This window comes from Microtus pennsylvanicus, chromosome 15 (genome assembly GCF_037038515.1).
Source record: "Microtus pennsylvanicus isolate mMicPen1 chromosome 15, mMicPen1.hap1, whole genome shotgun sequence".
NCBI classification, from domain to species: Eukaryota; Metazoa; Chordata; class Mammalia; order Rodentia; family Cricetidae; genus Microtus; species Microtus pennsylvanicus.
Genome location: NC_134593.1, coordinates 35,337,604 through 35,365,292, shown reverse-complemented (window position 1 = coordinate 35,365,292; position 27,689 = coordinate 35,337,604). Strand labels below are relative to the sequence as shown.

Here is a 27,689-nt window from a genome sequence, read left to right as displayed (position 1 = left end):
CACTTCCTAATTACACAGGCTGTACTCACATCCTTCCAGACAAACTGAGCTGGCGCAGAGTGGTCCTATCCACAATGCCAGGGAGGCCCCATCTTCAAAGCCTCACTGCCCGAAAGTGAGAGTGGAGGTCTTCGTGCTATAGCGATGCGTCTACCCTGTCTACAAATGTGGGAATCAGAATTAGCTCCGGACAGAGATTAACTTCTTCCCGTTGGCACCTAACTGGGCTGCTCCAGTAACGATAGGCTTTCTTTTAAGGTGTTGTGAAACTTTTAACTGAGAAGTGGACCCTGGTGTGAGGAAGTTAGGTCACTGGGAGTGTGTTCCTGAATGGAGTTTGGGACACACACATACCACACCACGCCCCTCTCCTCCTCCATCTCTATTTCCTGGCCACTATGAGATGATCACTGCTGTCTTCACTCCTGCCAATAATGCGCAGCCTCACCCCAGGCTCCAAGTAACAGAAGCAGCCACCCATGTGCTGAAGCCTCTGAAAGTGAGAATCAAACTACCCTCTTTGTTGGCTGGATCGGCAAGGCGGTGGACTAGTGAGAGCCAGCCAAGGTGAGCTCAGACAGCACGCGAATCAAGAGGCAGATAAGGCAAGTCGGGCTATGGTGGTGCTCGCCTTTAATCTCAGCATTTGGGAGGCAGAGGCAGGTGGATCTCTGAGTTTGAGACCAACCTGATCTACAAAGTGAGTTCTAGGACAGTCAGAACTGTTATACAGAGAAACTGCTGGTTTTGGTTAGTTTTGCTTCTACTGGTAAGCAGAGAAATAATTAATTCAATTCTCCTATCTGGATAACAAGAATTATTTACATAGTATATGTTTTTAATATGTAGCTTACCTACATCTTACAGTATTAAAAAGCAGCTCAACATGGTAGTACACACTTTTAATCCCAGCCCTTGAGGGGCAGAGGCAGGGGAATGGATCTCTGTGAGTTCAAAGCCAGCTAGGCTACAAAGCAAATTTCAGGACAGTTAGGGCTGTTATACAGAGAAACCCTGTCTCAGAGTAACAACAAAACAAGAACCAAACACCAGCTCAAAGGCAAAGAAAAAACACAAATAGCCCAGAAAATTTCAGTAGACAAGACACAAAGTCATTGTTTTGTCTGTCTCAATAGCTTTCATAATTCATTCTGGAAAAGCTGTTTAATGTTATTGTATTTAGTTTCGCAGAGAATGCTTTTATGTATAGAAAATGGTTTTCCACTTGGATTATTGGATGTCTTTCAGCCTTTTTTTTTTACATTTGCAGCATAGCTACAAGAAAAAAAAATGTGAACTTCCCACAGCTTAATATGTGTAAGAATCATTTGAGAATCTTGATTAAATGAACATCTAGAACACAGTGTGGCTCTGTTTCCCTAAGTTCTGGCTGATGTTCCTGAAGTAGTCTACAGACCGTAGCAAGACTATATAGCCAGCACTGGAGCAGGCAAATGAATGAATGAATAAATAAATAAATCTTAATGTGATTAAAGTTTGGGGCAGTTGACACCATCACATGAGACGAACTGAAAGGTTGATAGAATATATTGCCAGGATCAGAATCCGTCACTGGGGCCATCATTCTGCCCACAGAATAAAGTAGCTAAGGAAGTCCCTCCCGGCAAGCTACTTCATCCTCTAGAGTAGAAACGACGGGGCAGGAACCCTGGTACAGGTCCCATCTCTGTCTCTGAGACGCTTGGTCATTTGTTATTGCTGTCATTGTTGTTGTTCTTCAAGAACTTGCATGTTATAATCTTCCGAGAGCACAGAGTTGCTCCCTTCCTGTTGGATGAGCTGTCTCTACAGCCCTTGCCCTGAATCATTCAGGCAAAGAGCAGCTGTCTTGTCTTAATCAATTCTATGAAAACAAATGAAAAAAAAACCATAGGCAACCTGGGCATGGTGGCACACATCTTTAATCCCAGAGTTGGGCAAAAGGATTTCAGTGAGTTCAAAGTCAGTCTGATTCTATGAAGTTCTGGCAGCCAGGGCTACATTGTGAGACTCTGTCTCAAACAAACAACAACAAGAAGAAGACATATATATGTTTTTGATATTTGGGCCCTAATGGCACACTTCCATTATGTATAAAGGACACTTAAGAGTTTATAGTCTCTCTTGAGTCAGGCCTTCTCCACTTATCCAAGGGTGAACAATGAAGAAACCATCTCTTATGAAACTCTGGAATAGCTCTGTGCAACACTTTCTTTCAGTAGCGTAGAACGTTCCCCTTGAGGTCAACAGCTGGAAGACACAGTCAAGCAGACCAATGGACTTTGCAAATAGGTTCCCGCTTGAAATTGCCAAATTTTAGAAAAAGCCCTGACATCGTAGGCACTTGGGGAAAGGTGTATCAGACTGAACAAGAGACTGATTATATGAACATGTGGTTTAGAAAGGCTTTAGGGGTGTATAATTTGAACACCATAAAATGTACCCACTTTACATATGATTTCATGGATTTCAGTAAACTCACAGACCTGGCAAACCATAGCCTTGGTCCTGGTCCTGATATAGCCAGCATCCTTACATCTGTTAGTTCTCAATCTCCCCTCTGTCTCAAGCTTCTGTTTTGCCTTTTTCAGGAACCTCACATAAACTGACTCGTACATTATATAGCCTTTGATGGCCAGTGGAGGGGGAGGAGGTGGGGGAGGGGGGAGCCTTCTTCACCTCGTACAGTGCTTGTGAGTCTCATTCATGTTGATGTGTTTTTATCATCCGTCCTTGTTACAGCTGAGGACAATGACACGGCATGACTGTATCACTTTCTCTGCCTGATCATCTGCTGACTGACATTTGGAGCGTTGATGAATAGTGCTGGTATGAGCAGCATACACAATTCTTCACTGGATATGCATTTTAATTTCTCTTGACTTTCTATATAAAAGGAGAATTGCTGGGTTGTATAGTAAATGTATACTTAATTTTGTTTTTGTTTTTGTTTTGAGACTGTGTCTCACTATGCAGTCCTTGGTGGGCTAGAACTTACTTTGTAGACCAGGCTGGTGACAAACTCACAGAAATCAGTCTGTTTCTGCCTCTGCCTCCCAAGTGCTGGGATTAAAGATGTGTACTGGCTTTACATTTCTAGTAGCTTTCTAAAGAGGCTGAACCATTTTTAAATTTCACACCAGCTGTGTGAGGGCTCCTGCTTGCCAGTCTCTCCGATGCTTAGTAGTGGGTTTTTTTTGTTTGTTTGTTTGTTTGTTTTGTTTACAAAGGGCCATGTACTTGTTTCTCACAATGGTTTTTTTGTGCATTTCCCTGGCTAATGAGCTAAGCAGCTTCCTCCAAGCTTTTGTTTTCACTTTGCTTTCATGAATCTACTGGTGATGTATCTACTTCAACACGTTTAATGTCGTCTTTAAGAAACTATTGCCTAACCCAAGCACACAAAGATTTTCCTCCTATGAGGTTTTCCTAGAATCCTCTGTCCAACTTCCCTTTCTGTGGTTATGATAAAATATCATAATCAGAGGAAGTCTGGGTAAGGAAGGGGTGTATTTGGCTTCTACTTCCATATTACAGTTCATCATGAGGGGAGTCAAGCCAGGACTTCAAGGCAGAAGCCCGGAGGCAGGAACTGAAACAGACTATGGAGGAATGATGCTTCCTGGCTTGGCTCCAACAGCTTCTCTTCTACAGTCCCGGACCACCTGTGCAGCAATTGCCCCGCCCACAGTCAGCTGGGTCCTCCGCCATTGGTTAGCAATCAGCTGGGCCCTCTGCCATTGGTTAGCAATCAAGAAGTTCCCCACAGAGGTGCCTACGGACTCCTTTGAAGACGGCAAGTCCTCTGTTTTCCCAGGTGTGTCTAGCCTGCGTCAAGATGACTAAACAGCATAGCTTTATGGTTCAATCCCATGTTCAGATATGTGCTATAGTGTAGGTTCGTTTGTGTGCACAGAATACATGACGGATCGAGGTGAATGGGGAAAAAGAAATAAAAAGGTAAACCATGGCTGCTCCTGGGTATGGTGGAGGAGAAGGTTTATTGCAGACAGAGGGAGAGTCTACCCAGAGAAAGAGACATCTGGGAGAGTCCCAAGTGGACATGACCCTGAGCCAGGCCACATGGAGAGATGGGGGAGAGGAGACCAAGAGACCAGGACAGTCAAGGGAGAGGGAAAGGGCCAGGTAACCAAAATGGCTGGAAGAGCAGCCCCACCCCTGGGCTGGAAAACTTTAGGGTAGGGGGCGGAGTATGCCAGCCATACCCTGTAACAGGTAGAGACTGAAGGATGCTGGGAGAACCTGGTGGCCAGGTCTGCTTTGTTATGTTAAATAGGCATCTCAGGCTTTTGTCCCGTTGGAGACCTAACATCAAGCACGTCATTCATCATTCTAGTTATTATAAAAATAGATATCCAATTTCCCCAGAATATTTTCCTCTATTGCACTCATTTCAAAATTGACCACAAATATAGCAGTTATTTCTAGATGCTGGTTTTTATCATTGATTTATACACCATTCCTTTTGCCAAAACCACAGGTATTTTGCTTATTATAAAATACTGAAATTGAATCGTATACGCCTCTAACTTTGTTGTTCTTTTGTGAAACTATTTTGGCAGTTTTAGCTACTTTCAAATTTTTAATAGTAGGATGAAAATAGGAAAAGCATGGTTCTCTTCACTACACCTTTTATCTTGTGGGAACAATTTAGTATTTCTTCTATTTTTCTTTTTGAGAGGTCAGAATTCAATCTGATTTGAACAAAAAGGGTTGCCAGCAGTCTCAAGTATATAAAGTTGACTTTGGGGTAAAATTGGCACTAAAGGGGTGCACGCTTCTTCCCTTTTACACCCCAGCTTGCATTTCCACCAGAACTTAGACTTCAGAAGAACAGAGATGCAAATGCTGCATCCGCCACTAACCGAGTGTAAGATCGCAGGCACGCCACTAACCTCAGTGACCTTCATCTCCATACTGAACAAAGCAGGGAAAAGCATCCAACCTACGGCCTTGTTGCCACCATCAAATGTGATGCGCCCGGGACGTTAACAGGTTTATCCTAACAATTTATGAGCGAGTAAATAAATACAGGGGAGAGTCGGTGATTAAAGTAAATCGGAGAATGAACTGATGATACTCTGAGGCTACGTGAGAGCAAAGGGTTCATCTCTAATTTCCCATGGGCATTGGTGATAAGAAGTCAGTCTTCTAGATTCAGCCTCCAGCAAAAGACAGAAAGGATATTAGCTGACACAGTCTCGGGAGTCCTGGCTAAGACTCTAGAATTTAGGGATCAGCTGTTCTCTTTCCTGGGTTCCATCTAATGCCCTTGCAGCTTAGTACTTCATCTTCTCTTCTGACAAAGGACTCGTCTAGCCAACAAAAGAATTACTAAGTGCTCAATTAACATGGATTTTGAGTAAACAAAGTACAATTTTTAGTATAAGTATATCCCATGCAATATTTGGGGCATACTTAAATTAAAAGGTTACACTAAGTATCGTGTGGGATATAGCTATGTTTAATAACAATAATTAAAATTTAACTGCCTGAACTGCCTTTTATTTACGTTTTAAGAGAACACTACATTCTGAAAATGTAAGTAAAACAAATAATAAATGTAGCAAAGAAAACCATAAATATTCTGGCAATGTATTTTGAGTCTTTTGTACTATTATTAATTACATTATACATAATATATAGTATAAAAATTCTTAGCTATAATGACATAATTATTGATAGAGCTAAAACAAGGCTCTCTATATATGTATGTATATACAAAACACATAATATTCTATGGTTATTTGGATCTCTATTATTAATCTAAACATTTTCAGCACATCAGAAATCACACAGACATGGACAATAATGAATTCAGTCAAGTATGCCATCTATCAGTTCAGGAAAAACCATTTGTTTGTTTTGTTTTTGTTTTTCAAGACAGGGTTTCTCTGTGTTGCTTTGGAGCCTGTCCTGGAACTAGCTCTGTAGACCAGGCTGGTCTCGAACTCACAGAGATCCGCCTGCCTCTGCCTCCCTAGTGCTGGGATTAAAGGCGTGCGCCACATCGCCCTGCTTGGAAAACCATTTTTTTATTACGCATCTTTCCACTTGAGGCCGGTCTGCCTGATGGGCCGCTGTAGCACATTTTACTCCCCAGCTCTTAGCTCCTCCGCTGAACTGTCGGTGGTTAGACTTGGAGGCTGTGCTTCTCCACCGATTGGACTAAGCATCACACTTGCTTACGCTGAGCTGTCTGAATAACCCAGGGGAGGAAAGAGAGCAGCCACGAGGCTCTGGATCCACGGATAGAGCGAGAAGGTAGCAGCTGAGAGCAGCTTTCTGCACTGGTTTCAAGGAAGCTTGGCTCTCGTGGCCCTGCTGAAGAAGCAACGTCGAGGCGGGGAGGGAAGACAGTGGGACATGTCTACAGGTGCCCACGGAGTATGGAAGAGGGTGTCTGTTCTCCTGGAACTGGAGTTCCAGGCAGTGTGAGAGGAAACAGAACCAGCCCGATCCTCGGGTGCACAGCAAGGACGGCCTTTCCTAGTCATTGACCTGCAATCTTCCCAGAGACAGAGTTGGGGGGCACCTAGGGGCAGGTTACCCTCAAATGAGAGCCACGTATGACTTGCTGCTGAGACTGAACCTAAGGCCCTGCCAGGAAATGCAACTGGAACTATGCCTGAAAAGTGACAAGAAATCACTAAAACTAGACACAGCATTGCCCAGAAGGGCAGACTCTGAAGAACTAAAGGCCAAAGGTTTGCTTTGCATAGTTGACTAGCTGTTGCCTGGCTCTCTACTGCCAGAGGACAGCATTCCAAAAGACCATCAATTTTCTGCTCCTGCTGGAGTATTTGGCAATGCCCTCCCTTCCCGGTGCCCTTTGCCTCTAATCTACAGGAAGTTAGGTGCCTCACCCTGCAGCCAGGGTTCTCCTTGCCCTGCCCTGCTCTGCCCTGCATCCCTACCTTTCCAGCTTCCTCTGCAGAGCCCCACCCATACCCACTGCCCATCTACTTTATTACACCCAAAGACCTGACAGGCCCTCCTGTGCCATTCCCTACGTACACGCTGATCCCTCGCCTTTGCCCATCCCATCCTCTTCCTGCTTCTGACGGAACAATACGAACCTTCAAGGCCCAGCCTAGATCATCAAGCAAGCAAAGGACACCAAGTAAGGACTCAGGAAAAGAGGCCCCCTTCTACACCAACGACTGTGAGAATCAGTATGAGGTTTCTCAGAACACCAACAATAACTACTGTAGGACCTAGCTGTCCTGTTCCTGAGCTTACACCTGAAGGAATCTAAGTCAGCACAATATAGAAATGCATATTCATGTTCACTGTGGCATGAGTCACAATAGCCAAGATATGAATCCAACAGCAGATGAATGGATAAAGAAAATGTGGTAACCATATGCAAATGGAGTTTTCTTTGGTTGTAAAGAAGAATAAAATTGTGTTTGCATCAGATCTACTCAGAGAACGAGATCATGAGCAAGAAAATATAGATGGGACTAGAGGTCCCCATGCTAAGCAAAATAAGCTAGACTCAGAAAGAGAAATCGCATTTCCTCTCGATGACGATGATGACGATGACGACCACAATGACATCATGATGATGACAACGATGATGATGATGATGATGACGACGACGAAAGATGAAGAAAGGCGCATCACAGTACCACTTCAGGACTCATGGACAATTTCATTTTGTTCCAAGTATCTGTCATTGTGCCTAGCACAGGGTCAGCACTCAAAGCTGTGTGCTGCCTGAATTGGACAGAATCTCACTTGATCTTTTCAACACCAATCAGAAAGCAATGTATTGTCTCACATAACTGAAAACAAAGTCTCAAAAGAAGTTTCTAGGCCCAGTCTATTCTGTCTCCTTAGGCACGCAGACAGCTTTTCTACTCTCTTCTGAGTGTTAAAGTATGTGACTTTTTAAGAAAGGATTCCCTAGCTATGAATTCTGTTTGACTAATAAAAAGTGGTCCCCACCTTTGAAGCTATGAAGCAACAGCCATACACTTAAGCATATGCCTTAGCCAATGAGAACTGTTTCCGAATCTTCCCTTTGCATAAAGTGGAGTCGGTATCATTAGTTGGGAAATAATTACATAGTCCAGGGCACTCAACCCACAGGAGTCTCTGCTTTGTTTTGATTTTTTTAATCAACCCTTTTGCAGGAAGTTGGTTTTCACCCAGGTAACTGTTGCAAAATATTTATCCAGGTAAGAAAAAAAATATATCATTCGGCCAATCAGAAGCCTCTCTGTGGTGAGACTTCATGTACCTCATTACCGTTTACTACACTGGCCATCTAATTACCTTCAGGATGGAACGCATCCTGTTTCCACTTGCCCGAACTCTCTGACATGCCCCGTGGCTTTCCAGAGCTGGTTGAGAAGGCTAGGGCAACAGACAAACTGGAGACACAGCTCTTTCAGCTCAAGATCTTTCTCGAAGCAATACTGCGGTACAGTCAAACTTGAATCACCCCAAGGGATTAGTCACGCCCCTCACTTGGGGGCGGGTGGGTATTTTCACTCAGAAAATAAACACTAGGGTGAGCAGAAACCTGGCCACCAAGAAAGGAGGTGGCTCCAGCCTTGATATACTAACCAGTGCCCTGAGGCTCACACCTGTGTGCCCTCCTCTCCACACCCTCCGCTCTCCAGGAGAACTGCAGACCAGCAACAAACAGCAGCCCACTTACGCCACCAGCATCTCTGATAAGCTAATTTTCTATCCACTGACACGACTTAATGAGCAGAAAATGGGCTTGACGGTCTTAAAAGGCTGTTTTTAAGTACCTGCCCTGTCTCTTTGCAGCGCCGCGACCTTGGGCAAGTTACTCAACAGGCTTACACGCTGCTGGCGCTGCTGAGAGAGTAGGAATACTGTGTACCTGAAACAAGACAGGGTGTTACAGCATAGAGCACAGCTGGCAGGTGCAAAACCAAATCCTAGCTTGCCTCTTTTTTCCCTACTCCTGCCCCTGAACGCGAGACTGGTGGTTCTCAACCTGGGGGTCGCGACCCATAGGGGTGGGGAGTCACATATCACCTACCCTGCGTATCAGATATTTACGTTACAATTCATATCAGCAACAAAACTACAGTTATGGAGTAGCAAGAAAAGACATTTAATGGTTGGAGGGCTCACCACAACATGAGGGACTGTACTCTGTACTAAAAAGTGGTGTGTTAGGAAGGCTGAGAACCACGGCTCTAGATAGAGACACTACAGATCTACCCAGAGAAAGACAGCTTAAGGAGCCTGGAGGAGCAAGCAGCCAGGAAGAGGACCAGCAAATCCAGATACCTGCCAGGTCTAAGATGAGAATGTGTATATACATATATTTTATTTTCAGTGTGTGACTGTATGTTTTAGAAAGGGTTTCCTAGAGCCTCAACTGGAACTGAACATACAACGTAGCCAAGGAGGACCCTGAACTCCCGAGTCCCCACCTCCGCCTCCCTAGTGCTAATAGTACAGTTGTGCCCACTGGCTCCGATGACATCATCAGGCATTCTCGGTGTATGTACATTGGAGAAATGAAATAAGAGAACATGCCATAGAGAGAGACCTCTGGGGATTAGCTCTATAAGCATGCGGCCCAGTGTTCCTGAAACTAAGGGGTATTTTTGTTGGTTTTGTTTTTTTTTTTTGCTTTTGCTTTTTGGAAACACAGAAAATCAAGATATTCATTTGAAAGCTCTCAGTTTTAAAAGCTGTGTTAAATTAACATTTGAAATGTGTTACACAAGTCAAAAACCACATGACCACTCTTATGAAAAGGCTCCGTGAATAAAAGGACTCGCTGTCCGATTGATGCCCTGAGAAGAGAATCTACTCCCACAGGCTGTCCACTTGCAGGCCTTGTCATGAGCTCGGCTGCATGCCTGCGTGAGACAGAACATAGAAGTAAACAAATGTGACGTTTAAGAGAGTATGTTTCTATTTGCAATCTCCAGGAAAATCAAAGTGCAAACAGTGCCATGCACCGCATAGTGAGCAAGACTTGAAAACGCGTGCAAATCCTGATGAGACACCTGTGTCATTTCCCAGGCCCTGCGAGTCCACACACAAGCCAGATACTGATGGCCACAGATAGATAGCTGGCATTTAATAAGCTCTGGCAGAGTGGCTGCGTTACTTCCCTAATCCCCAGGCTCCTGAGCCACGGGTGTTAGTAATTACGATCGCTATCTCACGGCTGATAGCGCTTTTCCCAAGATCATCTCTTTGTTAACAGGTCGAGTGGAGACCAACTCTCTGTTTTCCAGATCCCAGGGTTCTCAGCACCAGGCAGCATCTAGCTGGGAAAACTAGTGTGAGCAGAGAAGGGAGGAGCTTGTCAGCACGGTGACACAGGGTTGTAAGATAACTCTGAATTTACTGTGTAGCTGAGGGTGACCTTGAACTCCTGAGATCCTCTTTCTTCAGCCTCCCAAATGCTGGAACTAGAGGCGTGCCATCTGGCTTAAAGGAGGCAATGTGTGATTGTAGGTCTAGGAACTGAGAGAATATGCTCCATGAAGAGGGACCTCTGAGAGTGTTACCAACACACAGACACCTGACCTTACATTACTGAAGCCTACGTTCTCTTGAGCAATAAGAAATCGAGGCATTCACTCAAGAGCTTTAATCACCGTGGGTACTTGGCATGGATTCCTAGGCGTAGAGTGTTGCTCCTGTCTGAAAGCAGTGTTTCCTGCTGACCACCTTTAGCTGTGGGCACTTGGACTTCTGCATGCTCATCCAGACAATGGCTTCCAATGTGCTCAGCCAATAAACACAGAGAAGCCTACACTTAGGAAAATTGGGGGTCAATATTTGTTACGGTCATACAGTCCTGAAGACTAACAGGATGTGGGCGCAGAGGGAAGCAACAGAGTATGACACACCTCCCACATCTTGGGGGCCACACCCTGGCCTGCCCACCACCGCTGTCTGCCTGGAACACTGAAGTCAGGCTGGAGGGTGGGTGGCAGTTGTGACTCCCACAAGGCTGAGGCTAGCAGTGCTGTGGGCATAGCCTACGTCCTGAGGAGGCTGGCACACACTGGCAATAAACCATCAACAGGGAATTAAAACAACAAACAGCACCCAGGACAGTTGTCTGCCCCGCCCCCACTTTGGCTGCTTGGTCTTGGCAGGGTTCTGCCTGAGCAAACCTGTCAGGGCTAATTATGGGGCCAGTTCCACTGTGAAAGTCAAAGCGAACTCAGGCCTGGAAATGGAGAGAAGTCCGCCAGGGCTTAGGACTCGTCAACCCCAAATTTTGACTTTACGTTTAGGGAAAGGAAAATTGAAACTTCATCACAGGCCAATAAGAAAGCTGGGTGGTGGTGGTGTGTATGCCTTTAATTGGCAGAGGCTGGTGGATCTCTGGGAGTTCGAGGCCAGTCCAACCTACAGAGCAAGTTCTAGGATAGGCTCCAAAGCTACACAAGAGAAACCCTGTCTCCAAAAAACAAAAACAAACAAACAAAAAACAAAGAAGCACAACACGTCATAGTAATCTTTGAATTTAGACAAATCTGGACTTAAACTGCAGAGCTTTTAAAATTATTTTTGAATCATTTGGACTCATCTGCATCTCACACTCCTATCTACCAAATATGAAAAAAATCCTGTTCTGGAAACTAAATGAATTTTATTTTTTATTTATTTATTTTTTAATTTCTCAGGCACAAGAAATACTGATAAACGTCCTATATTTAAAATACTTGAAATCGGAACCGACCCGAATCAACGTATTGCAAAATTCTAACGGGTGGGTTTTCCATATTTTCTATAGTGAACAACACGAGCCTGTCTTACAGCTGGAGGAGATTGACCTTTCTGTTTTAAATAATAACTATGCACAGAGCAGACAGATCAGCAATGCTATTTTAGCCTAATCTAGATGGCCAGTCCAAGGAAAAAACTCACGAGACTTAACTTCTTAGAGTTTATTTCAGTCTCTCTGCCAGAGGTTCTCAACCTTCTTAATGCTGGCGCCCTTTAAGACAGCTCCTCACATTGTGCTGACCCCAACCATAAAATCTATTTTTGCTGCTACTTTATAACTGCAGTTTTGCTGCTGTTATGAATCGTACTGTAAATATCTGACATGCAGGATATCTGATATTCGACCCCCAAAAGGGTCGAGACGCACAGGTGGAGAGTCACTGCTCTAGGGGAAAGGGGGGACTAGCGTGATGTGTAGCTGTTTTTATTTTTTTTTACTCTTTGGGAGCCTGCCACCCAGCTCTCAAATAAATACACAGAGACTTATTCTTACTTATGAATGCCCACCCTTAGCTTGGGCTTGTTTAGAGCCAGCTTTTTAAACTTAATTTAACCCATTTCTATGTATCTTTTGCCTCTGGGCTTTTTACCTTTCTTTATTCTATATATCTTTCCTTCTTATTCCATGGGTGGCTGTGTGTCTGGGTGGCCGGCCCCTGGCATCCTCCTCTCCTCCTTGTCTCATTTCTCCCCTTCCCTAGATCTCTCCTCCTATTTATTCTCTCTGCCTGCCAAACCCACCTGTCCCTCTCCTGCCTAGCTATTGGCCATTCAGCTCTTTATTAGACCAATCAGGTGTTTCAGGCAGGCAGAGTAACACAGCTCTACAGAGTTTTATTTTTTAAAGCAACATAAAAGAATGTGACGCACCTTTGCAACCTTCAACAACTATTCCACACATAAATGAATGTCACACATCTTCAGCTAAGATTCCACAACAGTGATGCCAAGTCTGATGGCCTGGATGTGAGCCCTGGAACCCACACAGTGGAAGGAGAACACAATTTCTTCACATGCATACGCACACAGACATGCCACATATACATGAGGAGAAGGAGGAGGAAGAGGAAGAAAAGGGAGGGGAACTAGAGGAAAGAAGGGAAGGGAGGAGAAAGCCTTAAGAAACATATATGATTGCCGGGCGGTGGTGACGCACGCCTTTAATCCCAGCACTAGGAGGCAGAGGCAGGCGGATCTCTGTGAGTTCAAGACCAGCCTGGTCTACAAGAGCTAGTTCCAGGACAGGCTCCAAAACCACAGAGAAACCCTGTCTCGAAAAACCAAAAAATAAAAAAAAGAAACATATATGATAAGAACATATATGCCTTATATTTTCCAAAAATCATTCGCCTATTTTATTCAATTCTACCACCACTTTGTAAATCAAGAAAACATTCGCATTTTACACATCCAACAAATGAAATATGAAATGAACGACTTGCTAAGATGAAAACCCAAAAGGGTTGTAAATGTTTACATTCCTATCTCAAGTTCCTTTTCTGTCTACTCTGAAAGTAACCAAGACGAGCACACTTACAGTTTGATTCTGAGGTCTGTTCTGAGATATGCACACCAAATGTGTTATTAGGCATCTGGCTTTCTGACCAACTTGTTTCAAAACTGACAGAAGCCTTGAATTCTTTTTCTTTCATCCCAATTTATGAGCCCATAAGCCCATTTCTTAAGGAAAATAAACTTGACAGCCCATGTGACTGCAAAACCAACGTGTTCACGTTGGTTGTATCAAAGTCTGGCGATTTGCCTGTGTCTTCTGGCATATTCTGACGAAATTACTATTCGACTTACGGTATCTGTCCTCACAGACCTGGGTGAATTCCCCTGCCCCATGAATCTGTATTTTCATCTAGCCAAGATGTCAATTTGATATCTTATTTTCTATTCTGCCTAAGTCACTAGTAACGCAATCTGTGAAACACCACATCAAGATGGAAATTGCTTCTAGAATATGTAGTCATAAACATGTGTCAAGTGGATCGTGTGGCAGCTTTTTAAAAACACAGTTCACATAGCATTAGGATATGTGGCATCAAAGATAGATCCGTGTTTATTTTTAATTCGAGACAGTGAGACACCCAGAGCTCTGGATTTAAAGGGATGATTCTAATATTTAACCGGTGGCTTTCTCTAGCCCTTTCAGGTCAAACATCCATTATCTTTACATGCAGAGAATGACAGGAGGTTAATTTGTATTCTGTGGAGCCTCCAGTCAAAGCATTTGATTAATAATAATTACTGGCTTTCATTGAATGCCTATTGTACACCAAGTGTTTCATACACCACTCAAGGAGACTCAGAACAACTGACCTGACGTTTCAAGTGAGTACAATTGAGGTTTGGAGAACTCAATGAGCACATTTGGATCACACAGTAAGTAGAAATTCAGGATTTGAGGGGGAAAAAAACACAACAAAAAGCAACTTAGTGAGGAAAGGGGTTATTTGATTGGCACATCCCAATCACAGTCAATCACTGAGTAGTTTAGACAGAACTCAAGTAGGGAGCAGAGAGAGTTATTGGCATGAGGGCACACTGCTTAGTGGCTTGCTCAGCTTGTTTTCTTATACAACCAAACACCACTTGCCCATGGATGACACCACCCACGGTGGGCTGGGTCCTCCCACCTCCATCAATGAAATGCCCCCCACGTGTTTGCCCAGAAGCTAAACCAATGGATGTGATCATCAGGTCTGGTCCCCTCTTCCCCAGGTGACTCTAGTTTCTGTCAACCAGAACACCAAGGAAACACAAAAACAATAATGAGGGTCTCCAACTGAGTCTGGTGGTCAGTGACTTCAAACTGTGTCTAGTGTGTTCCCTGCTGACTTGATCTCACAGGAATTCTCTCTCCTATTGCAAAAGACACCGTCTCCCATCCGAGCCCAAGAGTGTTTGAAAGAGCACATCCTGTTTATGACTTGAATGGAGAAGATGACAGGGGAAATAGAGCCAAAGATGGTGAAGAAAATGGTAACCTGGGGTGGGGTAAGAAAGGACACAGTCATGTACAAGTAGCAGTAGAGCTGGGGAGCTGTAAGGATTTGGATTCCAGCAACATTTTCCATTTTAGACCTAGAAACATAAGTGGTATGGAAATGCCTTAGTGGAAACACTGTGCAGATGAAATATATATTACGAAAAAAATGTATACATGTGGATACAAGGAGAATTTGTCTATCCTCTGTAATGATAGCAATTTATGATGAAATCACTTGGTGCTTACTCTGTGTCCCCACACTCACCAGCTGTTGAGTAAGCCTGTAAGGTGGGCATTGTCAGCACTTTCATTGGACCAGATGAGTGTCTCAGAGGCATGGTCAACACAATAATGCTGAGCCAGAATCCAGAACATTCTACATACAGTTGTGGGCTGTATTCTACATGCAGTTGTGGGTTGTATTCTACATACAGTTGTGGGTTGTATTCTACATACAGTTGTGGGCTGTATTCTGCATACAGTTGTGGGCTGTATTCTGCATACAGTTGTGGGTTGTAATCTTCATACAGTTGTGGGTTGTAGTCTGCATACAGTTGTGGGTTGTATTCTACATACAGTTGTGGGGTCTATTCTGCATACAGTTGTGGGCTGTAGTCTACATACAGTTGTGGGTTGTAGTCTACATACAGTTGTGGGTTGTAGTCTACATACAGTTGTGGGCTGTAGTCTACATACAGTTGTGGGCTGTAGTCTACATACAGTTGTGGGTTGTAGTCTACATACAGTTGTGGGCTGTAGTCTACATACAGTTGTGGGCTGTAGTCTACATACAGTTGTGGGTTGTAGTCTACATACAGTTGTGGGTTGTAGTCTACATACAGTTGTGGGTTGTAGTCTACATACAGTTGTGGGTTGTAGTCTACATACAGTTGTGGGTTGTAGTCTACATACAGTTGTGGGTTGTAGTCTACCTATGGTTGTGGACTGTATCACAGTAAGCTTGTACTACACTTCCTGCTCACGGCCACCCTTCAGTGGAAGCAAGGCTGACAGTCCATAGATGAGAACACAAAGCCTTCCTAAGTCACAGAGTTCTAGAACACAAACTCATGACTTTGGGTCCCGAGTGAGGCTGCCTTTCTACTCTCCTACAGCTGTCCCCCAAACCTCAAGAGCTCTGCTTTGAGGAGCCTGGAGGTAATGAGTGAATTCCCAATGGTGCTGAGAAGAAAGGGGAGGGCCGTGACAGGGGAATGAAAGCAGGGGGCAGGGGCACCAGAAAACTGTAACCAGCAGGTCTCCTTTTCCGAGAAGGCCTTGGAATTATGGATGACGGTCTGCTGTGGTTGCCAGGTTTGGGGTTGAAGGAGGCAAACGCTGAGCACTCAAGGTTCTTGTCCTGCAAGAGCGCATTAGGGATTAGGTTAAAGAGAGTGATGGACAGTGTCTGTCGGATGACTGACTCGGAAAAAAGGGGTGGCAAATCTTGAGTTGTCAAAAAAAGACTTCAAGACTCCAGGAAGGATGATGGCGATGGGGACTCTACCCAGAATCCTTGTCTACTCGGATTCATAAATACATTGATCTTCATTTGTTCTGAACCAAGATGGGAGACGCATTCATCTTAACTTTCTCTAAGAAAAAAAATATGAAGATAATGGCAAGTTCCCTGGCGACGACATGGAGACGGCCATCTGAACAGCTTCCAAAGCTTTGAAAAGAGCCCAGAGGCGCACACTCTGAAATGAAGCCAAGCAGCACTGTCCCCAACCCACCCCATCCCCACCATCCCCCAGGAACTTTCAGAATCAGCATTTAGGAGGTAGTACCCACCTAACGTCTTGAGAAGCCAACTCTTGATATTGACATGTTTATTGAAGTGGCTTCCTTAACCACTGTTAAGAAGTCATAGAAGGTGGGCCCTCAGCTAGGAACCTTCTGGGCTTTCAGTCTCTGTGTACAGATCCAGCCAGGTGACAATAGGTATGTGGAATGAAAAGGTTTACATATCTCCTCCCTTCGGGTACAGAACCCCTTTTCTGCCATGGAGTGGGGGCAGGGCTTACTCAGTGGGCTCAGGAGTTCCATTGGAGATGGGGGTACATGATAGTGTCATAGCAACGTGTGTGTGTCCAATGCCATCAGACTACATATCCTTAAAACTGGCTGAAATGGTAAATGGTATGTGTGTTTTAACTGAGAGTGAAGAGAATTTGTCTTAGAAACCAACTAGCCAGATGTGTTTGTGTACCCCAGCACTCACGAGGCTGTGAGGCGAGTTCTGGGACAACCCCGTCTACACACAGGCAGACCTTTTCTCAAATGTTTTAAAAAAAAAAGAGCGAAGTAGAATCAGAGTCACAAGTAGGGTAACTGGTACCATTTTAGTAAACTTTGGAAACCATCCCAAATGACCGGAAGAAGAAAAGCTTCTAGTGGGCACAGCCTGAAGATGATGCAAGCTGTTTGCTGGAAGCCGAATGAGGAACTCAGGTGAGTCATGCCTGCTTCCTGACTGTTCAAGGATCAGTCCCATGGTCCACTGGGTTATCCAGAACCTAAGAGGAGAACATAAGGTTTCTGGGCAGTGGTTTTAAGTTAAAGAATCTAGGCATCCAAACCCAGTCTCAATGCCTAGAACATACCACTTTACACAGAGAGAAAACAGACGTCATGGGCGAGGGAGAGAGAGGACGTTCTTTTTAAAATAGTTTCAGAGTTTTCACTGGCCCAGGAAAGTTCTAGAAATAGGGTTGATTGTTACACAAAGATGAGTGTATCTTTTAGTGTGCAGTTGGGTCTTATTTTGTATGAATGTGCTTAAAGTCAAGAAACTGTACACTTGGAAATAACTGAACTGTATTTTACCATGAAACACACTAAAGATTTTTTTTTAAGTCTTAAAGAAAAAGGTTATTAAAGAACTTGTGTCCATTGGGAGAGGGGCTATATTTCATAAAACAGGTTGCTATAAATCTGAGGCCCATTTAGACCGTACCTCAACAGACATCCGACCTGGGTCATTGGCTAGTAAAGTCCTGTCAGGCAGAAGTTTCTAAGAGACCCAATCCTTCTTCTCTGGCCTCTTAGATCTTCCCTCCCCCTCGACTATTTGGAGCCCTAACTGGACACTTTATTTTATATTGGCACACACCCATGTAAAACAAACAAAACACACAGGATGGAGGGGGATGGTGAGGTCAAGGCCCATTTCAGACTTAAAACAAACAGCTAAGGAAGCACAAGCGACCACGGTTTGATTTGGACAAGTTCAGCTCTGGGAGTAAGTGTCAGACAAGCCAATTGTTTCCAGATCTCAACAGGCCAGAGATGGAGAGAGCAAACGGTGCCATTTATCAGCGCGAGTTCACACAGGGTGGAGTCCAAGTTAAGGGAATAGAAGGGGAAAACAAGAAGAGGTGTTAAGGTCGCCTTTCAGTAAGCTGTCACTGAGAAAGTCCAAAGTGTTCCAAAACCCTGCTGGATGCTGATCAGACTGGGGCTGGGGGCAGGGAAAGAAACGGATTACCCAGGCTGGGCGGCAGAGGAGCCGGAAAAGGATGGCAGTGGAACACAACACGTCTCTGCCTCCCAGGGAGCTGAGCAGAAAGGCTGGAACAAAGCCATCACAGAGGACACACAGCCAGTTATTGAGTGGGTCATAGGCTGCCCAGGTATGGATGGCACCCTCAGAGTGATGAAGAAACCACAGGAAGCATGGTCTCTTGCATTCTTGAGGAGCACCAAAAGAAGACAGATCTAGAAGGCCTGTGGGTTCCATGAGCTCCTCTCAGGAGTTTAGGCACCAGGGCAACAAAAGCCTTAGAAAATATCAAGTGTGAAGCCAGGCACGATGGCATGTGCCTTTGATCCCAGCACTCGGGAGTTTGAAGCCAGCCTGATCTACAAAGCGAGTTCCAGGACAGCCAAGGCTACACGGAGAAACCCTGTGTCCATAAACCAAAAAGAAAAGTAAGACAAAGCAACCAGGTGTGGCTGGCTCTAGATGATGCCATAAAGCCCCCATGTTCAGACCAACAGCTGCAGAATGAGCAGATGTGTTGGTTTGGGGATCACTAAGCACAAGCCTAGCTTCCTCCCATTGCGTGGAGCCAAACCGTTGGCCACGAATTCGGACGATTCCACTCTCAAGACAACTGTGTCAGTTCAGTTCGAAGCCAGTGTGTCGGATAGTCTAGACATCTTTGAAATGCCCACTGAACCCTGTGCACAGCAGGGGCCAGGACTAGTAAAAGAGAAAAAATAATAATAATGAAAGCATCAATCAAATGATGTAACACAATATCCCAAGTGTGACAAAGAGGTACCACTCAAAAGGAGCCCCCAGGGATCAGAAGGACCCGGGAAGCAAAGTTGAGATGGTTCCTGGAGAGCTCAGCTTACAGAGAGACACGTAAATGCTTGGGGTATTAATCCAGTAATACCGATGCTGCCCACAACCAATCATGAAAAAAGTCTATTTTTCACTCCTCCTAAGGATGGGAAACAAAACAAAACAAAACCTTACTTGTATTAGTCTTATTTTCTTCCTTTTCAACTTTGTTCCTTCAGCTGCCAAATTCTCTGACTTTTACAAGGATTATAATTAGCTGTGCTAAATGAAATCTGTTTTCACTGTGTGCTCTATAGACTATCAAAATGAGAAAGCAACAGAAAATGTGCCCCACCCACCCCACACACACTCTCGAATTCACTGAGCCTCGTGTTTCCATCTCAAAACCATCCTTCCTGTTACCAGGCCCCCTCCGTGCTTACGTCCCTGCCTTCTGATGGTTGTTTTGCACCCTCTTTATTGGGAGGGTTGAACCCGACACTCTCTAAGATCCCTTCCAACCCCAAGTTCCCATGAGTCTGTGTGGAACGTGGGGTTATAAATTGCGCAGGGAGTTCTGAGAAAGGAGCAAGGGGCCCAACAAACTGAACCCTCACCCAGTGCTGTCACGGGAGACCATGAGAACGGCCACCTCCTTCCTGTGACATCACAGGTACTGTGGGACGTGGATGGCATCAAGAAGGGGAGGAGGATGAGGCAGCTGAGGTTTCCCCTTTCATCAAAAACTCTGTGCAAACACAGCTTCAAAGCATCCCTGCCTCTGTCCTTTTCTCCCCACTTCTGACCTGGTCCCTGAGGTCCTTCCCCAGAGAAGCTCTAGCGATGACCATCTGCCTGCTAGTGTGCGGATCTCCCAGAGGTGGTGCTGCGAGGATCAAGTCATTAAGCCCTGAAAAAATGCTTTGAAGAATGCACAATAGGACACTCTGCCTGTCAGAAAGAATTCACGCTGCTCCCGGAGGCCGGGGCCCAAGGTGGAGGCAGCAGCACGTGTCACCCTAGGCCGGTATTTTGTCACACTTGGACAAAGGACACTGGAGTCAAAGGGCAGCTTAAGCCACATGCCCAATATGAAGCTGAGGGGAATTCTTTTTTTTCTTTTTCTTTTTCTTTTTTTTTTTTGGATTTTTCGAGACAGGGTTTCTCCGTAGCTTTTGGTTCCTGTCCTGGAACTAGCTCTTGTAGACCAGGCTGGTCTTGAACTCACAGAGATCCGCCTGTCTCTGCCTCCCGAGTGCTGGGATTAAAGGTGTGTGCCACCACCGCCCGGCTGAGGGGAATTCTTGGGAGACATTATTGCTGAGGATGGCCAACTGGCCTGAATCACCCCCCTTTTCTTCCCCCATGGATTGGCTCATTTCCTGACTTCTGTTCCCTGATGAAATGGTACAGTATTTCTGTCTATTGTGGGAGAACAGCCCTTGACCTGTTTTTGCCTTCATGGCCAGTTGATGTGGGCTTTTTTTTTTTCCCCTTTTTTTCTTTTTTAAAGCTAGTTTGTTTTACCAATTTGGAACTTTGATTTATCAATTTGGAGCTTGGGGTTTGTTTTTGTTTGGTTTGGTCTTTAGAAACTGGGTCTTGTTATGTAGCCCAGGCTTAATTCCCCTGCCTCTGCCTCCTAAGTACTGGGACCACAGGCAGCTGCTATGCTGGCAAGATGAGGGCTCTAATATTCTTTCTACCATAGACTAGACAGGCTTCCTTTTTCTAGTCTCTACCCAGTTCCTCACTTTGCCAGAGGCTCCCTTACAATATTTAGCAACTTTCAGGCCACTCTTGCCTAGGAGGCAGCTCCACCCACAAAAACCTGGAGAAGCCACTGGCCTGGGGGTGTTGTGTGGTTCAAAAGTCACCTTATCTCAGTGAAAACTGCTCTCCACACACCTGGGGTTTCTACAGATGGATTAGGAACCCACATATATAATTTCCACTGTAGTCTTCACAACTCTTTCAAAAGCATGTTAGATAGGACAGGTTTTAGGAACTTTTAGCAGCTGGGATCCTGGGTTTAGCATAACTGGCATTTGGAGAGCCGAAACATTCCTGAGGATCTGACAGCTTCATTCAGCGACTTATGATGACGTTTTTGAAAAGGACTTGAAAGTTGATTGATAGAATTAAGAATAAAAACTGTGATGAATATGTTAATTGGATAAAGCCTACATGTTAACGTGTTTTAAAATGGTAATTTTTCCCATTTATATGAAGATAAACACATAAACCATTCAAGAAGGGGCTCCATCTGTGTTTGATGCCTGCTGTATGCGCCTGTGTTGTGTTTCTAGCACAACTCGACCTGTGCTCTGAATGAATGACACGCAGACCATCTAAACCACTGGATGGACAGCTTCTGTAAGTAATGCATGACTGTCTCAAGTCTCTTCAAGCCTAGTGTCACCACGCTAGTCTCTGAGGAACCCTGGTGAACAGTCACGGTTTTATCTTGGCCGTCCATTGCCTGCGTATCTGTTTTCTCCTCTGTCTTTCTGTAGTTCGCACACCGTGCAAAGACGTACCTTTGATTAAAGATATGTCAATAGATGTGGCCTTGGTCTCATAAACACAGCACTCAATCTAACTGATAAACTTTATAAAGGAAGAGAAAATATAATAACTCCTAGTTAAGGTTGCTTATCCAATATCACCTAAATGTGGAAAAAGCAGTATGAACTCATAAATTATAAATTAATTATAAGTTATAAATTAATGCTACACCTCAGAAGGACAGACAGACACTTTCCTTTACACTATGATGAGGATAACCTGTGAATTACTCTCCCAGAAAATTCTACGATGGATATATGGGCGCACATCTACAAAACACTACACAAGGCTGTGGTTGGCTTGCGGTAGGGGAAAAAAATGCAACAACCTAAGAAGTTCCCAGTAGAGGATTGGCTTAATCCATTGTGATATCTAAATACAAAGCGACGCTTTGCAACCATTTTTTTTCGAGACAAGGTTTCTCTGTGGTTTTGGAGCCTGTCCTGGAACTAGCTCTTGTAGACCAGGCTGGTCTCGAACTCACAGAGATCCGCCTGCCTCTGCCTCCCAAGTGCTGGGATTAAAGGCATGCGCCACCACCGCCCGGCCTTTGCAACCATTTTTAAAGATTACATTTATTAGTGTGTGTGTGTGTGTGTGTGTGTTCACACCTCTAGAAATCAGAGGACAACTCACGCAAGTCAATTCTCTTCTTCCCCTACCTGAGTACCAGGGATCAAACTCAGCATCAGACTTGGTGGCGAGCACTCTCCCCAATGAGAAATTTTACCCCTCCCCCAAGCAGCCATCCTTAAAGAATGAAAGCTATCTAGATGGAAACAAATGGCTGTATATTAAATGTTAAATAAAAAAAACCAAAATACAGATTAGACACATATCAACCCAAGGAGTGCCATTGCAATCATACCCATTTTACAGATGAAGACAGAGACTTTCATTTTAAAAGCAATTAAACAGAGGAGCCAACACTGGCTATTTTCAGGATCCATGGGCTTACAGGGTCATGACAGAAACAAGGAAGAACAGATGACCTGACAGGTTTGGCCTTTTTAGGAAACACTTTGGCTCTGATGACTAATGTCACTTCTTTCCCTCAAGGGAACTCTTCCAGCCACTGCAAGTATTTACCTGGTTGAATGGAAACAAGGTGAGATAAACCGTAAAGTTTCCGCCGGGGCCTGGCCACACTTGAGCTGGGACATGAGGCAGCCTCTCTCAAGTCTCCTGTCTTCAGCTACCCATGTGCTGCTATGGGATGTCACCAGGGAGAGGGCTTCAGTGGGCTGTGCTTTCCTTCCCTTTACAGTTATTAGTAACAGATGTGGCCAGGCGATTAACCAGCGCAAGCGGTGACGTCTCCTATGTTAAAGTTTAAACAGATCACCTCTCGGGTCAAGGACTCACACGGACATCACAGCAGTTCAGTTCTGTCTCCTGCCATCATCTGGGGACTGACATTCCTCTGCAATGGAGCTTGTCTTTGCTATGCAGTGAGCGCGTATATGTGCGCACACGTGTGTATGATTTACTCTCTTGTACATAGGCCAGTTACTCCAAAGCTCCGCCTCTTAAGAATTTGAACGACCTTTCTTCCCACTTATTTACCTGACCCATGGAGGTGGGTCAAGGGGCTTCAGTCCTGCTTTGCCTTCTGCTACGGCTCCCTCTGCCACATCAAGGCTCCTGCTCACTTGCGAAAGTAGGACAATCTCCCAATGCGGACTTAGTTGTCCTGCCAACTGAGAGCTCCCTAAAGCAAAAACTATTAGCATTTGAGTTTTCATAGTTAAAATGGTGTGTATCTTTAATCCCAGTACTTGGGAGGCAGAGGCAGGCGGATCTCTGTGAGTTCGAGACCAGCCTGGTCTACAGAGCTAGTTCCAGGAGAGGAACCAAAACCACAGGGAAACCCTGTCTCGAAAAACCAAAAAAAAAAAAAATTCATTACAGAGTATTAAAATGGTGTGTAACACATAACAGGCACTCAGTAAACACAAGAGTAAATGACAGCTCAAGTTTTCTACTTTCAGTACAGCATGTGTCCCCAGAACCATCATGCAGAGCACTGAGTGGACTCAAGGTAGCCTTAGCCGTCAGCCTGCATCCTAGGTTTCTCTCTCCGCCACATACCAGCACAAACATTTCTTAACATTAAGGGGGCTGCCTTCGGGTGTCCCTGACTTTCCTCTTCTCCAGCAACTGGCCACTTACAACACTCTAACCTCTATCCTCCATGACCTCTCTCCTCATTTCCCCCTGAGGGACAAGCTGAAGAAAGGCCACTTATTATCAGTGCCTGATGCTACACCTGCCAGTCTTCCCAGATGTGGAAGGGAACATTCCAGCATTCTGTGCAGGTGGGTTTGTTTGTTTTCATGTGGTCTTACTTAGGGTTTAGGGTTTCTATTGCTGTGAAGAGACGCCATGACCACGGCAACTCTTACAAAGGAAAAACAGCTGGGACTGGCTTACAGTTCAGAGGGTTTAGTCCATTATCATCAAGGTGGGGAGCACGGCGGCATGCAGGCAGACATGGTGCCGGCTACATCTTGATCAGAAGGCAACAGGAAAATGGTCTGGGTATCCCTCTGAGTGAAGTGTGAGGTTTTATCAGACCTCAAATCTCGCCTCCACAGTGACACACTTCCTTCAGCGTAGGGCGTAATACCTACTCCAATAAAGTCGCCTCCTAAAAAGGCCACTCCCTTCAGGGGCCATTTTCTTTCAAACCACCGTACGCAGGTGTTTCAGAGTTCTTGCCTCTGGGCAATAGAAGCAGGTAGGGAACTGAGGGTGGTGTTTTCAGGTAGCAGAGAAGTATTCTATCGCTGGATTTACCACCACAGCTGCTAGAAGCCCTTGCCTCTGGGGACTCCAGCACCAGGATGAAGTTGGAAAAGTTTACAAAAAAAAAAAATCACTGGATCAGGAATTCAAGTTTCAAATAGGAGCATTTAATTAACAAGCTCTAGTTGTCAGGGATCCAGAGACCAAATATGCTTCTTTATGCTTCCTGGTGGGAGGGACCATCCCAGGATTCATGATGAGGATGGGGAGTTTGCACATACCCTGCTGTGGAGAAAAATTGTCAGGCATTCCCAACATCTCAGCTCCACAGAGCAGCTTCTGAGAACATTGATGATGTATCATTTCTTTTAAAGGGAGTGAAACCCAGTCTCTCATAAATCCAAATGGGACAGACTTCAGATTAACATACGCTGATTTGTTAGGAATTCTATGTAAAGGCATTATTCATGCTTCTTCCCCGGATTCTGTGACCAGCTGCCTCAAGTTCCTGCCGCCGTGAGGAATGACCCCGGGGCTGTGAGCCCAGGCTAACCCTTCTTCCTTAAGTTGCTTCTGCCAATCATTTTGATGCAGCAGTGAGGAGCGTGACTATCCAGGGCACACAACATGCTAGAAGGGTTCAGGGAGCTCAGGGGAACACTGAGCACTTAACCATAGCCGTTTTACAAAGCTGCAAGTGAGCAGCCAGCTGGGAGAGGAACACAGCTCAAGGTAAGAGGGTAGCCCAGAGTGTCCGTCCGTACACTCCATGAACAACCTCCTGTGTTCTGCCACCCAGTGACTCCATGAAACCCTTTTGGGATTCTATAAAGGCTTTATTATATTGATGTGGTTGATTGCACCATTGGTCTTTGGTAACCAACTCTACTTGTGGTCTTCTTGCCTTCCCTGGAGGTTGGGAACAGGGCCAGAAATCCCAACTTTAATCATGCTTTGGTCTTCCTAGTGAACATTCTCCTTCTACAAGCTACCTAGGACCCCTCCAGCCCCAGGGTACTGGTTAGCAAACAAAAGGCTTTCTGATCACAGCAGGGACTCCGAGGCTGGAAAAGCTTGTTAGGAGGTCCAGTTAGGGCAATGATGTACTCTGCAACATCACACAGACAGACCTGCAAGAGTACATAAAAGTACAGGCACAGAGGTGCTTCATTGAGTGTTGCTCAACCAGTCAGTAAATCATTTAGTGAAGGGTGTTGGCAATAGCCTACCTGTACCACTGTTCGATGTTACTGTATGTTCGTATTAAGAGCCAAGTACAAAAATAGTGTATCGAGCGACAGCGGTGCCTTTGATACATTAAGTGAGGAGATGGCATGGTGACAGAGGAGCCTGGCTCTATTTGCCTTGGTGGGTTTGTCTTCTTTTTAAAGTAGGGTCTTCATATAGAGCCCAGGCCAGCCTTAAACTAGAGATGTCCTGTGTCAGCCTCCCAATGTGGAAGCAGGCATTCACCACCATACTTGCCTTCTGTTTGGATTTTTGAAGGGACCTCAGATAGGCAGATTGGCGATAGGTGATAGCTAGAGGAATAATAGAATACTAAGAAAGCAACTTAGGAGTGGGGAAATGGAGAACTTACTTTCCATTGGCCTTTTCACTGCGAGCATGCCCTCTATTTATAATCAAAACTAATTTAAAATGCCATAAAGTAAAAAAAAAAATAAGGGAGTAAAATTGATTCCTAACAAGCAGAAAACAAAGAACAAAAAACATATTGTCTTGCTCGATAAGGTTGTCTCCTTGGCACTAAGAATATTCTGCTTCAAGTCCCAGAGGGGAAACTGCCTGTCTAAGGTCACTACCCTGTCCCCAAGAGACTGGCCTCTGATCAGCTTTGGTGAGAGTTTACCCTGATTCTTGCCCAATTACTGAAGTAACTGTAAGTTAGGCAGAAGCACCTTTGGGTCTCATGCAATAGCCAGGCTCAGCAGGTGGCACCTACGAGGTAGAGATGGCCGATGTCCCCTTAATAAAAGCCAATGGTCCTTACAAGCAGGGGCTAGAATGGTACAGACTCGAGTGGTCCTGTGATGATAATGACGGTTATGGAGCCAGTATCCTTTGAGCGAAAAGCATGAACAAATGGTGCTAATGCCCCAGATGACTGGTTCTTGCTCTGGTTTCCAGAAAGCAACCCACTAACGGGCCTCTACTGTGTGGAGGCCCAAAAATGTGAGCCTATTTCCACCTTGCCTGAATGTCAGAGAGTTTTTGCATGCTCAAAGTTGTTGACAATAAGTGTGGCTACCCACCTTCCTTGGTGTTTTGAACATTAAAATGGCCCACACAGGTAGATCCACTCCACCTTGACCTAGGTCAGAGAATTCAAGCGAACTTCTGCTCCTTCATTTGAGTTAAGAGGTTTGACCTAGCGAGTTGGCTGTTTTCTAGGGTGGGTTCAAAGGCCTCAACAATAGAATGCTTTTCTCAAGAATTAATGGCTTTATGGCTCAAAGTATTGAAGCAAGTAATTGTTCTAGCTGTCCTTCATATTACTTAAAGCAGTTTTTTGTCTTCTTCCCCTTATTGTATTGTGGTATAAAAGTTCAGGGAAAGTAAATGCTGGTGAATTCAGCATTCATTATTCTACTGAGTTGAGCTCCCCGTTATTATCCTATGTTTTAGTGATTTGTTTTGTTTTTATTTTTCTTTTTATTTTTATTTATTTATTGAGACTGGGTTTCTCTATAGAATTCTTTCTTATCTCTGTTTCTCCTACCTAACATTTTTCTAATCCTCGTGCCCCTACTCTGGTAAGTGGAATACTTGTCGAAGCATGGGAGACATGGTCCCTGACACTACAGAAGCTTGGATGACAGGAGGGTGTGGGACAGGCAACCAGTTGGTGGAAGGGTACCAACAAAAGAGCCGTTCCTAACTTCCTGCCCACATAGGAAATTCTGCTCATACCAGAGCCTATGGAAACTCAGCCGCTAGCGCCTGCAAGATAGAGTTAGGTTGGCCAAATCTGGTCTACGGAGCTCTTCTTCCCCATCCTGGGGTGCTACTACGTGTTGCCCTAACCCTGGATCATCACTTCCCACTTCCCCAATTCTTCCTTTGTTCCCCCCTTTCCCCAGGCTCCAAAGAACTAACTCCAGGATTTTCAGTATGGAAAGATGAGCGGTTAAGCCCCTCCTCCCCTTTCTACAGCTCAGTATCAGCATCTGGAAAACGCCCAACGCTGTCTGAGAATTCCTACTCGGTACCCCCTGGAGCAAGGGTGGCTGGAGAAGGTCCGTGATGCCCCAAGGCCAAGGCAGTGGGGTGGGGGTGGGGCAAGAGGTT

General features: G+C 44.9%; 1 long non-coding RNA gene across 1 annotated transcript in view; it reads right to left on the bottom strand.

Moving 5' to 3' along the window:
* Positions 1 to 27,689, bottom strand: part of LOC142835994 (uncharacterized) — a 123,586-nt gene that overhangs the window by 89,409 nt on the left and 6,488 nt on the right. The window lies entirely within an intron of this gene.